The sequence below is a fragment of the Calonectris borealis genome, chromosome 22 (genome assembly GCF_964195595.1).
Source record: "Calonectris borealis chromosome 22, bCalBor7.hap1.2, whole genome shotgun sequence".
Taxonomy (NCBI): Eukaryota; Metazoa; Chordata; class Aves; order Procellariiformes; family Procellariidae; genus Calonectris; species Calonectris borealis.
The window spans coordinates 2,539,525-2,549,273 of record NC_134333.1 but is presented as its reverse complement, the minus strand read 5'-3'; positions in this window follow the sequence as shown (position 1 = coordinate 2,549,273).

Below are 9,749 nucleotides of genomic sequence, written 5' to 3'. Positions count from 1 at the left end.
CAGCCCACAGAGGACCCTATGCTGGAGCGGATGGATGTTTGCTAAAGGAATTGCAGCCCATGCAGAGGACCCACGCTGGAGCAAAAGAAAAGTGTGAGGAGGAAGGAGTGCCAGAGAGAAACTGTTATGTATTGATCATAGCCCCCTACCCTCCATCCCCGCTGTAGAGATGGCGGCGGCGGGGCATAGGGGAGGAGCCAGGAGTGAAGAGTGAAGTTGAGCCTGGGAATAAGGGGACATGGGGGGAGGATGTTTTAGTTTTTGTCTTTGTTTCTCACCATCTTACTCTATTTTTAATTGTCAATAAATTATATTAATCTTCCCCAATGTGAGTCTGTTTTGCCCCTGACGGTAATTGCTAAGCAATCTCCCTGTCTTTTTCTTGACCCACGAGCTTTTTCATTTGTTTTTCTCCCCCTGTCCTATTGAGGAAGAGGAGTGAGAGAGCAGCTGCGTGGGTGTCTGGCAGCTAGCCAAGGTCAAACCCTAAGAAAAATTCACCATATTTTAACAGTGGTTACTTTTCTACATCTACACTTTTTATGGTGATTTTTTGGGGCGGTTGAATCTCACACTTAAGATTAGACCAAATTTACCCCATATGCAAGGATGGCTACAGCATCCAGAAATCCCCCAAAATATTATCACAAAGTTGATTTTCTGCCCCAGAACCTCTTAATGGCTTCCTGGACTTCCTTGTTTCTCAAGCTGTGTATGAGGGGTTTTACCATTGGGATCACAATTGTATAGCAGGTGGAGAACACTTTATTCAGATTTAGGGAATTATTGGCAGGTGGTAACACATACATGAAAGTAGAGATCACAATGAGGGGAGATGAACAAGTAGAAATGGCTTTCTGCAGCCCCATTGGGGCCACAGGAAGTCAGATTCAGCATCAGTACAATCATCACCAAGGTGACTGCAAAGCCAGTAATTCAGAAAAGAGCTGCCAGCCCTGGAAAATATTCTGATTCATTACAGCTGTATAATGAGGAGGATTGCAGAGCGCTAAATACCATTCACATGGCATCACGGTCAGTAGAAGACGTTCGGTTCCTCCCAAGGAGCCAAACATACAACTGTGCAGTACAGTCCCTGAAAGAGAGACTTTTTCTCTGTGAGGAAATTGGTTAGCATCCTAGGAACAATATTGGTTGTACAGCAGATCTCAAGGAAGGAAAGATTACCCAAGAAAAAATAAATGAGGATGTGGAGGCTTCAGTCCACACATGGTAAGAAGGAGAAGAGCGTTCCCAGAAACGACTACAAGATAAAAGAGCAAGAGCAACGCAGGGAGCTGTCTCCGATGCAGATCCCAGTGGACTGAATTCTGTCACAGAATTTCTATTCCTCGGGTCAGCATGCAGAAGGGATCTAGAGGACAGAGACTCAGTCATACAAATGAAAACTCTAGGAACATAGGAAGAATTACTACACTGATCTCACTCCAACCTTGGCAAGAGTTTGACATGAAGCAAACTAAATGTATCTTCTTCACTAAGACAGCATCACTGTAGATGATTTATCCTCCTTCATGGACAGGTTCTCATCATTCAAGTCAGAATGGACCTTTGACTGGTAGTGCCTGGACTTGTCTATAGACAAACTACACTACAGTAAATTTCCCCCATTCAGTTATGTTTAGACATTTAAGTAGTTTTCAAAAAATGTCACTGAATCACATAATAATTAGGTTGGAAGGGAACTCTTGAGGTCATCTCCCCCTGCTCAAGCAGGGCCAGATTTCCAGGACAGCTCAGAGGGTTTTTTTTAACATCACAGATATACTGGTTCAATCCACGTTACTACAGACACATTCTTTGACTGGGATTGTGCAGTACACTGTGGGACAAAGCCAAATATGGCTGCCATTAGGAACAAGCTGTAACTCATCTATTTAATAAACAATTAGGTTTAAACATGATACACAGAAAATGCAGAAGAATGAACAAGCCAGAAATACAGAAAAAGAAAGAAGTTAGAAAAGCCAGTACCATGAGCAAGCCAGAGCCCAACAGTAGCTCACATCTGGTTCATACAGACAGACACCCTCCCCTTGTGCAGAGGCACTCCAGTTTTACCAGCATTGTTTGTAAGTCTCTGACCATCGGACTTTTCTTCATCTCTTTCTTGGTTCCTTTAGTATTCCTCTTCCATTGTCAAAAGCAAAAATTATAGTGGTTCTTTTTTCCCTTTTAATGTGTTTATTTAGAACTTATCTGTCTAATTCTTTATCATCTGTCATACTGCCTGGTTAGCTATTCGTCATGGAAAGCCTCTCTCTCTCTTCCTCCTTCATCCCTTATTCTTCCTCTTTGTTATTTTTAGATTTTTTTTTTATTTTTAGAATTTCTTTGCAATCACCAATGCCTCTGTCCTGGTTCCAGCTGGGACAGGGTTAACTTTCTTCCCAGTAGCCTGGGGGGTGTGCTGTGTTTTGGGTTTGGTGTGAAAGGAGCGTTGATGGCCCATTGATGCTTTGGCTGTTGCTGGGTGATGCTTGCACCGGGAGGGGGGAGCACAGCCGGGATGGTGGACCCAGCTGGCCAATGGGGTATTCTACACCATGTGACATCATGCTCAGTATAAAAACCAGGTGTGGGGGTGGGGGGCTCGCCCCCCGTTCGTGACACGCGGTCGGCGGTCGGTGAGCGGTTGTGTTGTGCATTGCCTGCTTTGTGTATTCTGTTATTGTTGTTGTTCTCACTGTTATTATTACTGTTCTACTTAGTTTTATTTCAATTATTAAACTGTTTTTATCTCAACCCGGGAGCTTTCCTACTTGTGCCCTCCCAATTCTCTCCCCCATCCCACCGGGGGGGGGTGATCGAGCGGCTGCGTGGCGTTTATTTTTGCTGGCTGGGGTTAAACCACGACAGCCTCCATCTCAGACAATTTTAAAGTGAGTCTCTTCAGGCCTTCAGAAACTCAGGCCATCTTATTCTCACCAATATGTTTAAAATGTGCCACATGATTCCCTCCCCAAGAGCACCTTTTTGGTTCTTTTGACTATATAGGAACTTAGAGAGGTAGCTGAGGTGGAGAAATCTACATTACAGTTGTCCAGAGCACAGTGTGAAGACTAACACCAAATGGCCAAAATACCATTTATAGCGATTCATAAATTTGTTGTCTTGTACTGAAGGGAAAAAACCCTCGCATTCAGAACTCCTTTGTATGAGAGGAAGACACAAGCCATTTTATCTCTTGCAGAATCTTCCCACTATTGTTGGATACATTCAGCCCTCCTTCTCAAGGAGATTTTTGATGACTCCTCTGGGAAGAACATGTGAAAGGTGGGAAACCTCTTTCTGTATTCTTCTCTTTTATCTAGAAAAAACGTAGACAAAATATGTAAGTAAATGCCAAACAGAAAACTACAAAATCATTCAAGAAAAGCACGGACTTGAGGAAAACATTAATCCCTACAGATTTACAAGTTTCACATCCAAGTTCTTTATCACATTAAGATCCTGCTGCAGTCAGCGAAGAAAGAGGAGATCAGTCAGGGTCTGGAGGTGCCTCTTTCGTCACCTGCTTAACCAGTTGTCTGAGAGAGGGGAATAAATCTCTCTCTGGAACTGCTTGTTCCTCACCAATAACTATAAAGGGAAGCAGTGGTAAATATCCCAGACTTGGTTACTCTGGCTTCTAAATGTAATGCCTCCCCAACTCCTCTTTAGTAGAAGGACCACAATTTAATTACACTGATTTACAGAACAAACCAAGACGACTGTAAAATCCTTATAGCTCAGGACATCACCTAACTGAGAGGGTGAGTACATTAATGTCCATGCAAGCTTCTCTCCATTATACATAAAGCCTGCCCTGTTCCTTTTCTTCTGTGTCCATTTGCGGCAGCAGTGTTGAGTAATGAAGGTCTCTGAAATGCATGGCACTGGATGTTGAGAATGCGAAATGCGAATATACGGAGACAAAATTGCATAGAGTACGTGTTACCAGAACAATTCATGTTGTTGAAGAGTGGAAAGTGCATGACTGTAGGGCATGACTTGTCTTCTCAGAAGATACAGCAATCGGAAGGGTTGTTCTCATCCATTTCCTGATCCTCTATCTTGGGAAATGGGATACCGTTTGTCTGGCAGTATGTAGCTGTTTTCTTGATAGTCTGGGACACAGAGAAATTGTACGCATTTTTCAGTTTGTTTGCTTGTTTGTGAACTCCTAGAATAAATCAGTCCTATCTCCAGTAATAAAATTGATTGCTACAAAACAACGATGGCTAGTTTCTTAGACTACACTTAATTGTAACGTATAATATATTTAACAGGCTATGCAAGCATTCTCTGAGGAAGAGGCTAAGTCTAGAATATAAAAGAAAATCAAGCACTCACTTCTGGGGTCACTTCTAGCAAGAACCTTTGTTTAACAAAGTACAGCTACACCCAGAAAGGCCATGTAGCTGACTTCCCAGCTTAACCTTGGAATGGTGTCATCACTATGGACCTGCCCAGCGATCACTGGACTGGTTACCCTCAGCAGACCCGATCCTTACCTGTCACCAGTCCTGATCCATACTGACTTGCCAAATTGACCTCGGACCTGCCTCATCACAGCAAACTTGCCTGAGGATTCCGACCGTTGGTTGAACCTGACTGCCATCTCCAAGCCTGCCCTGTTTCACTCGCTTGGATCCTGTGAAACTGGGCACTGGCTGGCAAGGCCCTGCCCTGCCTGCTCTGTTATCACACCTGGCTCCCTTTCCCTTAGGAGCGTCTGGCCCTTGGCAGTTAGCTCAGGCCTTCCTGAGCCTGTGCCAAGCACCATGGAGCCTGGCCCACACCTGCGCAGGACCTTGCCGCTATGACTCCTCTTGAGGGACAAGCCTGGCCCGGGGCTCCGATATCCCCACGCTGCCAACCTACCACCCATTCCCAGGCACCTGAGCGATGTCCTTCCTCAAACCTGCCAACCTGCCAAGGCTCGCCAGGGGCAGCTCAGAGAACCCCCTGTCCCACCCTCTTCACTCTCAGTCCAGCCTGGACCCCGGCCTGAACACCCCTACCCAACCCCAAATCTCTCGTGCCATGTCCCCTTCCCAGTTGCCAGTCCCTGCTCTAGCTCTGTGTCCCCTGAAATAGTACTCTGACAACACCACAATGAAATCGCTCTACAGCAAGGCCCTTCTGAACCCAGACCTCCCACACATGAGGACACACTGTGCTGGGATGGAAGGCTACTGTCAGGGTCCTGAACACACTTGATAGGCCCTAATGGTCCTGGGGCCTCCCAGGACCCTTCCCATTGGCCCAGGGGTCTCACTGATGTTGTACAAGTAGCAGTGTTCAGCTCAGCCACAGATGTGCCTGGCCATGGACTCCATTGATCCACACCCCGACCCGTGGACTGACTTCCCAGCTTGACCCTGGACCTGCCTTTTCACCATGGACTTGCCTGATAATCTGGACTCCTGACTGACCTTGTCTGCCATCCTCGGACTGCCCTGCTTGTCTCTCTCCGGTGCTGCAGGGCTGGACCCTGGCTGGTGAAGCCCCTGCCCTGCTGGTCATGTTATTGAGCCTGGTTCCCTGTCCCTTAGGGAGGACCTGGCCCTCGCTGCTCCCTGACAATCTTATTTGTAGTCAGACGGAAATGGGCACTTGAAGAGATCAGTTAATCTATTTTCAATGCCTACTGTAAGATGCCCAAAGGAGCCAGAGCCTCCGCATGCAGCTGCCTCCACTGTCCCTAAAGTGAACATGGCTGAAAATACCCAGAGAAGCAGCAATCTGAATATCCCAGCACATTTTAAATTCTCACAAGACACTAAACTTCATCAACTTGAGTCAACCTCCAAAAGAAATTCCAAATCAAATACTATGTTAGGAAGGAACGCAAACTACAACAAGGAATGGTGATAGTTTTGTATAGTGTCCTTCCCTCACCTAATTCCCCCAACAATATGAAAGAATCCAATGTCAACATCATGTGTCCTCACCCTGCTCAACAGCACGAGGTTCTCTTTGATGAATGTCATCAACTGCCCTTAAGGAAGGAGTAATATCACTTACAGGCAGAAAAATCCGAGTTAGCCCTAAGGAAAAAAGGGAGGATACGAAATTTGTGAGCTTTCCCCCTGACGCACCCTTGATAGCCTGACAGCTTGATAACCTTGGTAGGTTACCATACAATACCTATGAACAAGACAAAAATGGCTCACATTCTACAAGTATCTGTTTCTCCAACTGCCTAGAAAAGAAGCCCAAACAATGCGATGATCAGCGTACCAACCTGCCAGAATCTGTTCAGACATTTCTTTGAAAATTGCTTTGACAATGATTGTAATGCATTTCTGCAGTCTCCAACCCAATGACGCAAAAGGAGGTTCTCCAAAGCCATAGCCACACACGTACCTCAAAAGGATCTCCAGAGCTGAAACCAAAGGAAATGATCAGATCTGTTCACCGCTGTGCTCGAAAGACCAGAGGATAGGCAGGATTTATTGCCAGGCCAGCATCAATCAACGAGATGATTTTGGTTTTGACCAAAAGGGTCAGAGGGCTGAATGTTAGCTAATCAAATGAAAAAAAAAAGAGATTTCATAAGACAAATATAAACATATATATATATACACATGACCAGCCCCAAAAGAGTCCATTGGTCTTCACTCATGATGCACCCCAAAAATGTATTGAAACCTCCCTCTCCTTGCCTCTCCTGCCCAACCAGCTGTCCAGCTGTATTCTGACAAGAGGAATCCAAATCCCTCTGACCTCTCTCTCTGACTGTGGTCAATTGCAGACCAGAATTCTTGATGGGCTTTTCGAAGATCGAGAGATCATAACCCTAGAATTATGCAACCATCGTTTTAAGATAAGAAGATCTTTGCGCAGAGAAATGAATGCATGAGCCAGCTAGAGATCATGACACCTAACTGCAGTTGTCTAAATGCAGGTTTCTACTTACACGCTAGGTGGCAAAGCTTCCATTATCATAAGTGCACACCCAGCTAGGGCAGGCGATGGAATCTAGAGACCAATGGAGTCTTAGTACAGCTGAAACAGATTTGAATAAGCCACTCAAGGCACAAACTATGCAGGACTTGGGCCCTACACCAGCTGGCGTATTTGCCGGGCTTGAGGCTCACAGGCTCTGGAATGGACTGGTTACACCAGTGCTGCACAAGAGTGAGGCCTGACCTTTTCTGGGCCTCTTACAGCCTTCTTGTGGTTCAGGGGGATTGCTATTTCCCTTCATCTTCTTTCCAGCTGAAAGTGAGAGCCGTGCTACAGCCCAGTAGAATGACCTGTACGAGGGAGGGGAATATTAGCTGAAAGCCATGAGAGCATCAAGAAATCATGTGAGAGAACGTGAGAAGATCAGCCCAGTGAAAGAGTTTGGAGGACTGTACTGCACAGACAGAGATCCAGGCCTTATCTGTGAACACACTCCTTGGAACAGGCATTGGAGAGAAAAAAGACCTGTCTGCAATGTCCAGATTTAATCTCAGAGCACTAGTCGGTTCACTCCAGAAGGAACTGTCCAAAAACTGCACATACACTGTGGCTGATGGAACTAGCAGAGCCCTGGATCTAAACACGTAATGTATCACCTAACATTGCAAATGTATTTGAGGAATTTCAGTGTGAAATTTTACTTTGCAACTTATTTGTGTCTTGCTTAGACCTCTTCCTGCTCTCTTTGGTGCCAATCCAAATAATCCTCATTTCACCCACAACCAAGGCTATTAAATATTGCAGATAGAAGCTAAATGAGTTCAGTTCATTGAAAACAAGCTTCAGTTTCGATAAAAGGGCAGAAATGCTGATTAGCCGCCACAAAAAAAAACACAGTAAGAATGGAGTTGCCTGTTAAAGAAAACCCAGTTTTGCTTTCAGATGTCTTGGCTCATGACTTTTTAATTTCAAAATTTCTCTAGTGATGGAAGTTCCAAACGACACTTGACATGAGGGCACCCTAGGTGTCCAGCAGCAATCCACTCAGTAATCCACTACCTGCAGCTGCCGAGACCCTATACTTCATCAGTTTGGCATGTCTGAGAAATCTTGCTGACAACACAGGCTCAGTCAGGAGCACGGACAGATGCAAACCAGTGATTGTTCAGGATTAGGCCTCTTTTTTTATTTACTTAGGGAGGCAGATTCTAAGTGCTTTCATGAGACTTAAAAGCTTTGTGGATATTGGAAACTAGTCCCTGGACGAGAATATCACTGGCACGTATTCTGCAATATGAGTTCCACCAAATCTTCCTACAGTGGCTTTACCCAAGATTTACACTGGAATTCAAGTTCACAAAACCCCAAAGGTGATTTTTTTCAAAGCACATACAATACAAAGAGTAATCAAAGATATTAAAAATGAGATAAACTTGCCTAGGAGGTTTTCATGGGATGATTGTAACACTCCTTCTAGAGTACCTTCTTCTCCAAGACACACTGAGGAAGACCAAGTGGAGACAAAGCACAAAAACCAGTCACACTCAAGAAACAGATAGATGGCAACCTACAGGGCAACTTTTTACTACAAATGCAGGTGGGCATTTCTACCGGGGATGGAGAGGGCATCATTGTCATGATAATCACTAATGTACAATACCTGCCTCCAAATTCCTTTTCTATCTCTTTGCCCAGTTCAGCACAGCTCTCCATTCTTTCCTCCTTTGTTTTCATTGCCCAAGTATTACACATCTCAATGCACAGTTGGTAGGATGCACTTTTTTCCTTGTCTTCTTAAAAAGAGAGAAAAGAAGAAAAGGAAAATATGAGAAGGCACAACAAAGGAATCGCCATTTGTAAAACCATGTTACTGAGAAAACAAATGGTTAGAAATCTCAGCATCGTTCACTTGCCTGACAATATATTCAACAATGTCTCGAAGACTTTCTTAGGATCACTCACAGCACACAACTGAAGGTCTAGTAGAAGAAGAGCGGGCTGATAAGCCATGAAAGTATCTGAATGACTCTCTAAGAAAGAGACGATAAAAGTTACATCCGAGTGGAATTTGTCTTACCAAACAGCTGATTAGACAGTAATTGACACGGGAATTAATGAAGATGTAGTCCCTGCATTCAGTGAAATCTGTAGAAACACTGACCTCATTCCTCTTATCCTAAAGAAGCTGTTTAAGCTGGTGAGAGGAACCATGTGCCAAAGCGAGTATTTCTCTCTGTTGACAATAAAACCACCTAACACTGAGCATTCACACCTGGACAGCTGCACAACCATACCAGGATTCAGATGGCCTTTGTATTCATCTTGGAAGAAAAGTTCCATGAAGCAAAGTAGCAGGAGGAGGAGCGGAAATATAGTTTGGAGTAATGGGAATTTTCTAATATGCCTCAAATACTTCATTCCCATTTTGAATTTAAAAATAAATAAATGAATGAATGAGTAAATAAAGGAATAAAGGAATAAAAAATGTAGTGATGATTTGAGTGAAGCATGATGTGATTTGTTCCAGTATTACCAAGAAAATACTGTGGGAATGCATTTTGTGTTTCAGAGTCATTAAAATCTAAATTTTCCAGGTGAAGATTTCAATATGAAAGGAGAACAAAAAAAAAAAAAGAAAAAAAATTCTGTGGAAAATCTGAATTTTATAAAAAGAGAAAGAGAACAGGATAACAGGTCCATGAAAGGTGCCATATTTAATATTTACTTTCTTTTCCTTGAAGTCTGTTGTCAACCAGCAATGATGGTTAGCACAATATGATTTATCTTCTACTAAATTTACGTTTGGAAGAACATATGTGCTGGCATGCACT